This window comes from Schistocerca gregaria, chromosome 4, assembly GCF_023897955.1.
Source record: "Schistocerca gregaria isolate iqSchGreg1 chromosome 4, iqSchGreg1.2, whole genome shotgun sequence".
Taxonomy (NCBI): Eukaryota; Metazoa; Arthropoda; class Insecta; order Orthoptera; family Acrididae; genus Schistocerca; species Schistocerca gregaria.
Window position 1 is genome coordinate 259,987,291 of NC_064923.1, and position 13,713 is coordinate 260,001,003.

Sequence of the window (13,713 nt, forward strand, 5' to 3'; positions counted from 1 at the left end):
GTACATAAGGTGTCTCCCGTCATTCAATACTTAAAAATTCTGTACCGTCAGTCCGTCAATACACTGAAGCCACCATTCACAATTACCAATAGTTGTGATGCTACTTTCATTTGAAAAAGCAGTGTCAAGAAGGTGAGATGTCGAATAACGATTAAGCGTTTTCCTCCTTTTTTACTTTCTAGAAGCGTCAAAAAATGGACACATGCATGGTTGAGAAAAGAATACGACGTATTGTATGTTAACTTGCTCACTGATATCCGATGTCTCTACCTACTTATGAAAAAAAGTTAATGATGCCCTGCGTTTGAACAGAGAAGGAACAATTGTAATTACAGGGAAAACTGCAGTCGAAAAGAGATTGGGAGGAATTGTAATTTCTAGCAACCAGGAGAGCATTTGAGTGATCTTTAGTGTTGTAATACAAGCAGACGCCAGTGATACAATTATTACTAAGACCTACAAAGCATTTATATTTGTCGTGCAACGTATTTAGTTAATTAAAAAACTAGAGATATAATTATTTTGTTTTTGTGATCTCGTATAGCGTATGGCAATATAGAGTAATATGGCAATATAAATAAAGGGGGATAAAAGTTTTAAAATGTGCAGATTAAGATTTTGATCGGCACGTAACTAAGTATTGCCACAGCTGGATGTCTAGATTCCATAACAACTGTGATGATTTTGTAAGACCGACATGCTTTTTGGAGAGGAGTCCAGTTATTACATAAACGTTCAAAGTGAATGCACTTTCCCGCAGCTGAAATGTGCAACACTGTTGCCGTTAAAACCGACGAGCTAAAACTGTGTTCCGGCCCCTGTGGCCGAGCGGTTCTAGACGCTGTAGTCTGGAACCGTGCTGCTGCTTCTGTTGCAGGTTGGAATGCTGCCTCGGGCATGGATGTGTGTGATGTCATTAGGTTAGTTAGCTTGAAGTAGTTCTCAGTCTAGGGGACTGATGACCTCAGATACTAAGTCCCATAGTGCTCAGAGCCAATTGAACCATTCGAGCTAAAATTGTGTTTTCATATTTAAAATTTAAGTAATATTACAGAGAATGATTTATAAACCGCATTCCGAAGTATTACATGTAGAAGAAACAATCAGTCTTAATCGCAGTAGTATCTTTAAAAATATTTCATTGGAAACACAGCGATCTATGTTAAATTTTGCGGGAAACAATCAGCTCTCAGCGCAAAATAAAATAAAAGGCTGCTAATTTCTTATAAACTTTAATGAAGGTCACTGAGTTTCCATTAATGTTTCCAAAAATCACTAGTGTTAAGTATAATAATTGTTGCATAAACTTATATTACCTAAGAATTTTGTATTGAAATACTATCCAAAAAATTCGATGCGAATAACTGTTTTTGTTTTATTTTAAATGTGGAGCACGAAGGATTGTATGAGTGGATACACTGGTATTCCTGACACATTCTGAGGGAAAACATCGCTTTCTGCTTTTTACATCCGGCCGGAGTGGCCGTGCAGTTCTGGGCGCTACAGTCTGGAGCCGAGCGACCCCTACGGTCACAGGTTCGTATCCTGCCTCGTGCATGGATGTGTGTGATGTCCTTAGGTTAGTTAGGTTTAATTAGTTCTAAGTTCTAGGCGACTGATAACCTCAGCAGTTAAGTCGCATAGTACTCAGAGCCATTTGCTTTTTACAGACTAGTAAACAGGGATTATTATTTAAACAGTATGCCGTCTTCATGTTGAACACTGCCATGTTCTGCCCTTGCTGCGCAAGAAAAGTAGCACAGGGTTATGTCTAGCCCAGCATTACAGTCATACAGCGCTTGAGAGACGGGTAGGGGGGCAAAGTACCGCTGGAACGGCGGGTTAGGGGATGTGCTATCCATCCCTTAGCATCCGGTAAACCCTACCTCGAGCTCATTGTGTCCACAGCTCTCCGATGTCTGCAAATTTTCGTGATACCGATACAGCATGTCTCAAAAATACTGTGTGTTTTTAATGTGTCAGTGCTGAAGAACAGTTCACAAAAAGTCAGTATAAATTTGAAAACTTAATAAACCACGGAATAATGTAGATAGAGAGGTAAAAATTGACACACATGCTTGGAATGACATGGAGTTTTATAAGAACAAAAAGAAAAACAAAGTTCACAAAATGTTCGACATATGGCGCTTCATAACATCAGAATAGCAATAACTGGCATAACAAAGTAAGACAAAGCAAAGATGATGTTCTTTACAGGAAATTCTCAATATGTCCACCATCATTCCTAAAACAATAGCTGTAGTCCAGGAATAATGTTGTGAACAGCACTGTAAAGTATGTCCGGAGTTATGGGGAGGCATTGGCGTCGGATATTGTCTATTAGCATCCCTAGAGATGTCGGTCGATCACAATACACTTACGGTAGCCCCAAAGCCAATTCTGGGGACCTGGGAGGCCAAGCATGACGAAATTGGCGGCTCAGCACACGACCGTCACCAAACGGTCTTTCACGCGTCTAATAATATGCACAAACATCGTACGTTCCAGCAGGTCTTTATTAGCCAGGCTGGGGATTGTGCGATTCTGTAACATATCGGCGTACCTATCACGCGTCACGGTAGCAGTTACTGACGTTTTGCTGCCCAGCGCCACCTGTCGGACATTTTGTGAACTTTTGTTTTGGTTCTAGTAAAACCCCATGTCATTCCAAGCATGTGTTTCAATTTTTACCTCTCTATCCATATTATTCCGTAGTTTATTAAGTTTTCAAATTTATACTGACTTTTTGATCAGCCGGTATTTTTTATCTGCTACCTAAGAATTGTAGTTAAAGAACTGGCACTGCAGTTGTGAAAGCGGGGTACCATACATCCAGTAAAATCCAAGACTTTCTCTCTTATTGAGTTACAACAGCAAACCCTCTTTACTTTCTTAGACTACAAGTCTTGGCTCCGTATCTTGGGATTTTGAATTTGAGTATACAGTGTTCAAAATACTTCATTCGCCTCACGGAGGAAGTCTGACGCGCGCGGTCATTGTGCACGGTAGCGGTGTCACCCCCCACTATTTTCCCTGGCAAGATGTCCCATTGTTCCAATGTTTTGGAGAGGCACAGCGGTAGTACTCTCGGCATCGTGTTGTCGGGAGCCCCCCCCAATAAGTCACGGCTGGTAGTGACTGGAGGAACTCTGACGGTAAAACGGTATGCGATGGACATTCTGCTCCTCATGTGTTGCCTCTCATGCGACTGTACTGCGGTGCCATCTTTCAACAGGACAATGCTAATCTACAATTATCTCTTTGTGCTATCTACGTGATACTGCAGTACTTGTGTGGCCTGCAAGATCATCAGCCCTTTCCCTAACAGAACACGTGAGAGACCAGTTCGGACGTCACAGTGGCAGTATCCATGATATCAAGAACCAGATACAAGAGTTGTGGACCCGCTAGGCTCAGGAGAGAATAAAACGGCTTTATGACGTTCTTCACAACTGAATCAATGCTTGCATCCAGTGCAAAGGGGATGCAACACCATATTGGTAAGTACTCTCACTGCCAAGTTCTTTTGTAAATTTGTCTCGCTGAATTAACATGACACCCTGTCAAAGCGTGCAGTTTCATTTCGTTCCCTTCTCCCCTTGCAGAAACGAGACTACAATTCTATTAATCGACGAACAGCGCAAAGACCCATAGTAAATTGACAGTACTTCTGTGTGTTCACTTATCGTTCATATGTGGATTCCTGTTTTCATGATCTCCTCGAAAAGCAAGATATATTAATACTTTTCTGTTTGAATGACCTTGTGCTGCTATTTTTATATACGTGTGTATCTTGAAGGTACTCGAGCAGAGAGATAAGATGTGTAAGGAATAAGGCCGGCTGTGTGGTGTCTTTATGTGCGTGCACCTGTTGAACGGCCCGCTTGGCGGCGGTCCCACCTAGCAGTTGTGGACAGCCAGGCTCTTCTGGAACTGGAACACACAACACAGCAGCCGCCAGTGCCCTGTAAATGACGGGGCCGACGTTGCATAACACACAAATCCAATTAATCCTCAGGCGTCACTGAATGTTTGGCAAGCAATGATATCTTCACAAATCGTGAAACCCTTTGAACTGCAAAGTGAACCAGAATTCCACCGGAAAAACTTTCAGAGGCTGTTCAAGGATATTTTCTGAGTATTTTGGTGTAAGGGATGCTTTATATACGGTGGCTCGTTGCACGGTAATAGAATTTCGTTTGATTTCTTAGTGTCATTTATCTTTCTATCTCTACTCCACTGAATATATCTGCACGACAAAAGAAGTGTTGACAGTACGCATAGGGTGTCACAAAGTTATTATATTCAGTCACGGTACTTACTGTTGACAACAGCAATGTCTATTTCAGCCTGCATCCTAAAGGTATCTTTGAGTCTGCTCGTTTGTTCTACTTTAAGAGTGACACATAGGAGTTTGAGTAGGTTTACTGATGTAGAGTTTACAAATATGCACCTCATGTAGGGTTCACTGAATGCAACGGGGAAGAGGCACAACAACCCTATTCTCAGGTATTACTGCAACGGCGGCAGTCACATGACAGTGTTTTGCATCTGTGCATGTGTATTTTATGTTGCACGATCTGATTATTACATATCGAATGTGTTTTACTGTTCTGAAAGTATTTCGAGTTAAACAAACTTAACTGGAGCAACTAACAGAATAAATCATGAGTACACTATTGCTCCGTAACGAGCCACATGAGACCACGAATCACTTGTTAAAAATGCGAAGAAAAGCTCCCTGAATAACTTCCCCGGAATTTTTCGCTGGAGGTCCGGTTCAGTCTGTCTGCCCGCCTGTGTGTGTGTGTGTGTGTGTGTGTGTGTGTGTGTGTGTGGCTGTAACCGAATGAGGTGGTGCACTGGTTAGCACATTAGACTCGCATGCGGGAGGACGACGGTTCAAACCAGCGTCCGGCCATCCTGACAGGTTTCTCGTCATTTCCCTAAATCGCTTATTGCAAATGCCGGTATGGTTCCTTTGAAAGGTCACGGCCGATTTCTTTCCCCGATCTTCCCTAATCCGAGCTTGTGCTGCTTCTCTAATGACCTCGTTGTTAAACACTAATATCCTCCTCCTCCTGTATCTGCGTAAGATGCGAAATTAATTGACACGACTAAGCCACTCATACTAGAAACATGAAATTTGGAGAGATCTTTTTTATGAAGAACATATTTTTCAAAATTAACTTCTTAATAAAGTTTCCCAGGGTTTGTTATTACACACAACAACAAAAGTTTTGTATCACAGGCACAGTCCCTTTGACTGTCCAGAGACGTCATTAAACCCGCCCAAAGATGTAAACAGCCGTGCATGAGCAGCGCCTATTAGACGGAGGGGGTCCGACAGCCGATCAGTCCCAGTCTTTCCACCAAGAAGGAGGTACACTACTCGTGTTGTTTGTAGTTCAACCATGTTAAGACGGTCAATACCGCGGTTCTATCGCGTCCGCATTGTTACTTTGTGCCAGGAACGGCTCTCGACAAGGGAAGTGTTCAGGCATCTCGGAATGTTGTTCGGACATGGAGGAGATACAGAGAGACAGGAACTGTCGATGACATGCCTCGCTCAGGGTGCTCAAGGGTACTACTGAAGCGGATGGCCGATACCTGCGGGTTATAGGTCGGAGGAACCCTGACAGCAACGCCCGCATGTTGAATAATGCTTTTCGTGCATCTACAGGACGTCGTGCTACGACTTAAACTGTGCGCAATAGGCTGCATGTTGCGCAACTTCACTCCTCAAGTCCATTGCAAGGTCCATCTTTGCAACCACGAGACCATGCAGCGCGTTATATAAGGGCCCAACAGTACGCCGAATGGACCGCTCTGGATTGGCATCACGTTATCTTCACCGATGAGTGTCAAATATCCCTTACAATCGTCGGCGACGTGTTTGGAGGCAACCCGGTCGGGCAGAACGCCTTAGACGCACTGTCCAGTGAGTGCAGCAAGGTGGAGGTTTCCTGCTGTTTAGGGGTAGCAATAAGTGGGGCCGACGTACGTCGCTGGTGGTCATGGAAGGCGCCGTAACGGCTGTGCGATAGGTTAATTGAATGCCATCCTCCAAACGATAGTGCAATCATATCGGCACCATATTGGCGAGGCATTCGTCTTCATGGACAACAATTCGGGCCCCCATCGTGCACGTCTTGTGAATGACTTCCTTCAGGATAACGAAATCTCTCGACTAGACTGGCCAGCTTGTTCTCCAAACATGAACCCTATTGAACACGCCTGGGATGAATTGAAAAGGATTGTTTATGGACAAGGTACCCACCAACCACTCTCAGGGATCTACACCGAATTGCCGTTGAGAAGTGGGACAATCTGGACCAACAGTGCTTAGCTGAACTTGTGGATAGTATGCCACGACGAATACAGGCATGCATCAATGCAAGAGGAGGTGCTACTGGGTATTAGAGGTACTGGTGTATACAGCAATCTTGACCACCACCTCTGAAGGTCTCGCTGTATAGTAATGCAACATGCAGTGTGTGTTTTTCATGAGCAATAAAAAGAGCGGAAATGATGTTTATGTTGATCTCTATTCCAATTTTCTGTACAGGTTCCGAAACTCTCGGAGCTGAAGTGCTGCAATTTTTTTTTGATGTATTTATATAAAGATCTTTAATAGCTAGTATGTCCTCCGCGCGCAAGGATGAGTTAATCCACTCTGGTTGGGACCTAAATGTTTATCTTTGGGTACGAGGTCCCAATCCTCAGTGTCAGCTTGAGTGAGGTCCTAAATATTCGGACGATGTGCAATGACCGCCTTCAACAGGTGCCATGCATGCTCAATTGCATTCATGTCTGGAGACTGTGCTGACCAATGCATTCGGTTGCTGCTGCCAATGTGGAGATATCGAGGCACTGTTAGAGTACGGTGCGGTCTTGCATTATCATCAACTAGGATAAAGCTGTCACCGACTTCGCGTCTGTAGTGCCATACAATCCTTTGTAGTACCTCTTGGAGGTATTGGGTACCAGTGAAATTGCCATAGATGGGAAATTAGAGGAGTCCGCCGTCTCTTAATTACTGCCGCCCAGAACATTAGCCGGCCGAAGTGGCCGAGCGGTTCTAGGCGCTTCAGTCTGGAACTGCACTACCGCACGGTCGCAGGTTCGAATCCTGCCTCGGGCATGGATGTGTGTGATGTCCTTAGGTTAGTTAGGTTTAAGTAGTTCTAACTTCTAGGAGACTGATGTCCTCAGAAGTAAGTCCCATAGTGCTCAGAGCCATTTGAACTATTTGAGCCAAAACATTACACTTCCACCTGCAAACGGATGGACATCCTGAACGTGTCGCCGTTCCTGGTGTCGTCTATCGCATCTACAAACCGTACCACGTCTATTGTCGCAAACCGACCCTGATCTCGTCAGCAAACATGATTTTACTCCAATCCGCAATGGTCCACTGTTGATGCTCAAGAGGCCAGGCCCTTCAACTGCGACGGTTCCGTTGGTTTAGCGCAAAACTTCTCATTGGTCTTTCGGAATGAAGACCATCCAGATGAAATCTTCTACGCACTCTTTGGTCCGAGGTACGAATCCCTGTCGCTTGAAAGAAATCATTTCCAATATTTCTGGCAGCTGATGTTGTGTGCCTGCGAGCCGACAGTTGGAGGGAATGATACTGAATTGGTGTTGTCATACGAGGACGACCACTGTGAGATCTATCGTTCACATTTCCCGTCTCTCTATAATTACTTCACATGTTAGACACACCACTTTGAGTGACATGTAACAGATCGGCAAGATCCTGAAAGTATTGTATGCCCTTGTGTGGCATGTTACTGTAGTGCTGAACACAAACTGATGAAGCTATTGTTAATACTGGGCTTCTCACTGTGTGCCGCAGCGGCAGCGGTATATTTATATTACTGGGAAACGGCCACAAAGCATGCCAGTGGTAAACACCGCCCAGTATATGGGCTATAACTGGATAATGCATGAAGTTACCAGGTCAGTGAAACCTCTAGTATAGTAAATTACATTATTCGATAGTATTCCAAACTTTTGTTGAGCACTATATAATCTTTCGCTGACTCTGCTTTATACAGTGTGTTACAAAAAGGTACGGCCAAACTTTCAGGAAACATTCCTCACACACAAATAAAGAAAAGACGTTGTATGGACATGTGTCCGGAAACGCCCAATTTCTATGTTAGAGCTCATTTTAGTTTCGTCAGCATGTACTGTACTTCTTCGAATCACCGCCAGTTTGCCCAATTGAAGGAAGGTAATGTTGACTTCGGTGCTTGTGTTGACATGCTACTCATTGCTCTACAGTACTAGCATCATGCACATCAGTACGTAGCATCAACAGGTTAGTGTTCATCACAAACGTGGTTTTGCAGTCAGTGCAATGTTTACAAATGCGGAGTTGGCAGATGCCCATTTGATGTATAGATTAGCACGGGGCAATAGCCGTGGCGCGGTACGTTTGTATCGTGACAGATTTCCAGAACGAAGGTGTCCGGACAGGAAGACGTTCGAAGCAATTGATCGGCGTCTTAGGGAGCACGGAACATTCCAGCCTATGACTCGCGACTGGGGAAGACCTAGAACGACGAGGACACCTGCAATGGACGAGGCAATTCTTCGTGCAGTTAACGATAACCCTACTGTCAGCGTCAGAGAAGTTGCTGCTGTACAAGGTAACGTTGACCACGTCACCGTACGGAGAGTGCTACGGAAGAGCCAGTTGTTTCCGTACCGTGTACAGCGTGTGCAGGCACTATCAGCAACTGATTGGCCTCCACTGGTACACTTCTACGAATGGTTCATCCAACAATGTGTCAATCCTCATTTCAGTGCAAATGTTCTCTTTACGGATGAGGCTTCATTCCAACGTGATTCAATTGTAAATTTTCACAATCAACATGTGTGGGCTGACGAGAATCAGCACGCAGTTGTGCAATCACGTCATCAACACATATTTTCTGTGAACGTTTGGGCAGGCATTGTTGGTGATGTCTTGATTGGGCCCCATGTTCTTCCACCTACGCTCAATGGTGCACGTTATCATGATTTCATACGGATTACTCTACCTGTGCTGCTAGAACATGTGCCTTTACAAGTACGACACAACATGTGGTTCACGCACGATGGAGCTCCTGCACACTTCAGTCGAAGTGTTCGTACGCTTCTCAACAACAGATTCGGTGACGGATGGATTGGTAGAGGCGGACCAATTCCATGGCCTCCACGCTCTCCTGACCTCAACCCTCTTGACTTTCATTTATGGGGGCATTTGAAAGCTCTCGTCTACGCAACCCCAGTACCAAATGTAGAGACTGTTCGTGCTCGTATTGTGGACGGCTGTGATCCAATACGCCATTCCCCAGGGCTGCATCAGCGCATCAGGGATTCCATGCGATGGAGGGTGGATGCATGTTTCCTCGCTAACTGAGGACATTTTGAACATTTCCTGTAACAAAGTCTTTGAAGTCACGCTGGTAAGTTCTGTTGCTGTGTGTTTCCATTCCATGATTAATGTGATTTGAAGGGAAGTAATAAAATGAGCTCTAACATGGAAAGTAAGCGTTTCCGGACACATGCCCACATAACATATTTTATTTCTTTGTGTGTGAGGAATGTATCCTGAAAGTTTGGTAGTACCTTTTTGTAACACCCTGAATAGTACATCGGGGGAATATGCTGTAAGGTTTGCTTCATCACGAAATTACGAAGGAACTGTGGGATGTTCAAAATGAAATTAACCACACATGTTTGCTGGCCGCGGTGGTCTCGCGGTTCTAGGCGCGCAGTCCGGAACCGTGCGACTGCTACGGCCGCAGGTTCGAATCCTGCCTCGGGCATGGATGTGTGTGAGGTCCTTAGGTTAGTTAGGTTTAAGTAGTTCTAAGTTCTAGGGGACTAATGACCACAGCAGTTGAGTCCCATAGTGCTCAGAGCCATTTTTTGAACCACACATGTTTAACCAGATTTCTTCAAATTGAAAACCAGTGTTTATGATAAAATTATGACTTCAATGTGCCGTAGTACTTTTTTTTATCGGTCGAGCTACTGGGCATTTCACCCCAAAGATAGCGATAAGATGGTAAAATGAAATTGATACAGTCACCAATTTTGTTACGTATTTTAGTGTCAAGAAATACAAAATAAAAATCTTTGTTGCTATTACTGACATGTCTACGGTTAATATTTACTGCTTTACCCCACAATCATTACACATATCCGTTTCATCTGTGCGTCTTTTACGAAGCCTTTACGAAGCCACTTCTTACAATGTATGCACTGAATCCAGCGCACTTGTGGTCCGTTTTCTTTCTTTTTTTTCTTTTTTCGTAGTATTTTCTTTCATACATGATACAATCATCGTCTTCAGCAGCTGATTTTAGTTTTATCCCTCGTTTTGTGGTAGGAGAATTCATTTTTGTGTCAGTCGTTTGCTGTTGCGCTGCTTTCAAATTGTGTAGGGTTTCCCGGTCTGTCAACACCGATACAGGTTTCTTCCTTCCAAAATTGATACCGGTATAGTCTTTGCAAAAGAGGTAGAGTTTCCTGCTTTAGCCGTAGCACTTACATTAGATGCAATTTCTGAGCTCATCAGTTTAGTGTTTGGTTTCTAGTTGCTAGATCCACCAAGAATGTTCGTTCCTTTAGCATGCTTTCTCTGTAATTTCTAGGGACTGCAAATAACTAAATGTACAAAATAGGTATAACGAGTGTCCATCTTACCCCGAAAAAAACAGGGCGTCTTTCCCAGGTGTTGAGGTGAAGCGCAAATTATAATATGTGTTCTAGTATGGCAGCAATAGAAAAGTAACTGGACGCACAAATGGCTTAGGCACATTGTTGTTTTTAAATATATATGAGGTTATTTTACAGCGTAAATTTTGAATCATTATACAGCGCCGCGCGGGGTAGCTATAAAAAAAACTGGGTGAATGGATCATTGACGAACTTGAACAGGTGTCAAGGGACGTCTGCCCCGAACAAATGCAACGAACAACATAGAATAAAAATGAAATAAAGAAAAGAACTGTGACTGACGCCCAAACAAAATGGTTCAAATGGCTCTGAGCACTATTTGACTGGGACTCGGAGGTCATCAGTCCCCTAGAACTTAGAACTACTTAAACCTAACTAAGCTAAGGACATCACACACATCCATGCCCGAGGCAGGATTCGCACCTGCGACCGTAGCGGTCGAGCGGTTCCAGACGGAAGCGCGTAGAACCGCTCGGCCACAGCGGCCGGTGACAAAGGTATCAGGACACACAAATATGTCTGGAGTTTGACACTTACCTATTGTTGTTGAAGAATACTTTCAGAAGTGTTCAGCCTGACATGCACACCCATGCGGGGATGGGGACCGGAAGCACATCTGCAAATGAAAGAATCGCAGCTCAATAAGTGTGACACGACTATCGAAGAATTTTGCTTGTTTCTCCAAGATTAACTTTTTATTTTTATCTTCGCCAAGGATAAGTCTCATTCCTGGAATACGAAAGATAGTTAATAGTACTTCCCGTTTCGTAGGTGATGCTTTGAACCTGGATGAATCTGAAATAAGAGATGTCCGGCTGAAAAAATTGTGATATTAATAATAAAAAATATGAGTTGCACGATATTACTCCAGACAACTGGGACTCAAATCAGAATCCCAGTCCAACATAGTGCAGTGGTTTGCACACTGATCTTACCCATAGGAAGTCCAATCTCTAACTACCCTTCGTTGTTTCCCTAAACCACTTGATGAGGATGATGGTTCCTCAAACGGCAGCACCGCTGATTTCCTTCCTGAACCTTCTGCACTTCGAACTTAGCCTCCAACTCTAATGATTTTAGTGAAAACACCAACTTAAATTCTTTCACAGCTCTGTCTTACATGGCTGCCATGTTCCCGATAATACAGTTGGCTTGCAGCATGTTTGTGCTCCTAAAAGCCGTGTTACAAGGGCCAGAAGTTGTGAACGCTCTTTTCTCGGCAGAATGCGGCAGCTAGAAGAGGAGGCCTGGGCGCTAACGACACAGACGGCTCACTAGCTGTGGTGCGGTTCCACTGTCCAGTCACATTAACGTGACCACCTGTCACAATCCTTCTGCAGCTCAGGCCTCTACAAAGCCTACAGAAATAGAGTCAATGAGGTACCAATGGGAATGTGGAGCCACGGCGACTCTAGTACCGTGGCCAGCTTCGCTAGGTTTCTTGGTTGAGGATCCATGGTGCGAACAGCCCATTCGAGGTGGTCCCACAGATTCTCGATTGGGTTTAAATCCGGGGAGCGTTGTGGTCCGGGGAGCACTTTAAACTCATCCTTGTGCTTTTTGAACCATGCAGTACATTGTGAGCTATGTGATAGGTTGCATTGCCCAACCAGTGGATGCCATTATGCTGACAAAAACAAACCGCACATAGGGGTTAGCATGGTCCCCAAGGTTATATGTATTCTTTTGGTGATCCATTGTGCCATGCAGAATGACGAGATCACCCAGAGAATGCCAAGAAATCATTCCCCAGACCACAACACTCTCTCCTCCGGCCTGTACCCTTCCGAAGATTATGGAAGGGTGCTTGGTGTCAGACTTTCCGTGTAGTACACGCCACTGGCCATCTGTCATCTGAAAAGACTGTCTGTCGCCACCCAGTGGACGTCCAGTAGCGGTACTGGCGTGCAAATTACAGACTTCGTGGCTGATGAACAGCAGTCAGCTTCGCTGCATGAAGCTGGCAACTACAGTGGACGCCCATATGCAGCAATGTTTGCTGAACGGTCGTTGAGGAGACGAGGGTTGACACCCCCTTGGTTCAGCTGGACGATGAGTTGCTCAACAGTTGCACATCAATTCGCCCATATACATCTCTGCAACCTTCATTCACCCCTGTCATTTATGGGCCATGGGACTACAGTTACCTTTGCGCCAGTTTTCGATCCCGCCATTTTTAACACTCAGGGTATACTCTAAGCACGGCAGCACGCGAACAATTTACGGACTCATTTTTTTTTAATGCTTCACCCTTGGCCCGAAAGCCGATGTTCAAGCCTTTTTGACGTCAGATAAATAGCTCCGTTTCTGCACTATGATAAAGACTATTTTCTGCGGTTCCTTTTTTTTTCTTTATTGGATATCGATTCCTGACAGCAGCACATTGCGCCGCTCTGCAGCCTAAAGAAAAGTTAAAAAACAGAATCAGGAGATATGAAAAACAAACAAAAGCAGGCGATAAAACGGTGACTGTTAAAAACTAAAACATGGAGAAAAAGACACGAAGAAAATGTAGAAACAAAACGGTCGGCGATGCTCATTAAAACACATAGTAAATATACAGGCACAATTTAAACAAACATGGCGACAGTCTGGTTTCTGTTCATATGAGATAAAAAAAAAACACACAACTAGCGACAGTATGGCGGCTGTTGACAACACTGACAGGGGACACATAACACTGAACACTCAAAACAGCGCTATACAGGCGGCACTGCGGCAGATGGGGCGGGGGAGGGGGAGGACCTGGACCGATGAGGGGGGAAAGGGAGGAGGAGAGGAAAGGAGAAAAGGGGGGACCCCAAAAAGGGAGGGGCATAGAAAGAGGGGGCGGGCTGGGCGGCCGCAAGAAGGAGTGGGAAAGGCAGTGGAGGGGAGAGCAAAAAGGGCTTGGGGGAGAGAAGGGGGGCAGAGAGAGGGTAGGAGGATTGAAGGTGGGGAGAGGGAGACTGGGAAAACGACAGAGGAAGGGAG

General features: G+C 44.6%; 1 protein-coding gene across 1 annotated transcript in view; it reads right to left on the bottom strand.

Moving 5' to 3' along the window:
• The window catches only part of LOC126365758 (probable G-protein coupled receptor 139), a 1,098,473-nt gene that overhangs the window by 591,195 nt on the left and 493,565 nt on the right, over positions 1–13,713 (bottom strand). Inside the window, exon 3 of the mRNA XM_050008257.1 lies at positions 11,278–11,356. The gene's annotated coding sequence lies outside the window, so the exon portion shown is untranslated. The remainder of the gene's footprint in view (positions 1–11,277; positions 11,357–13,713) is intronic.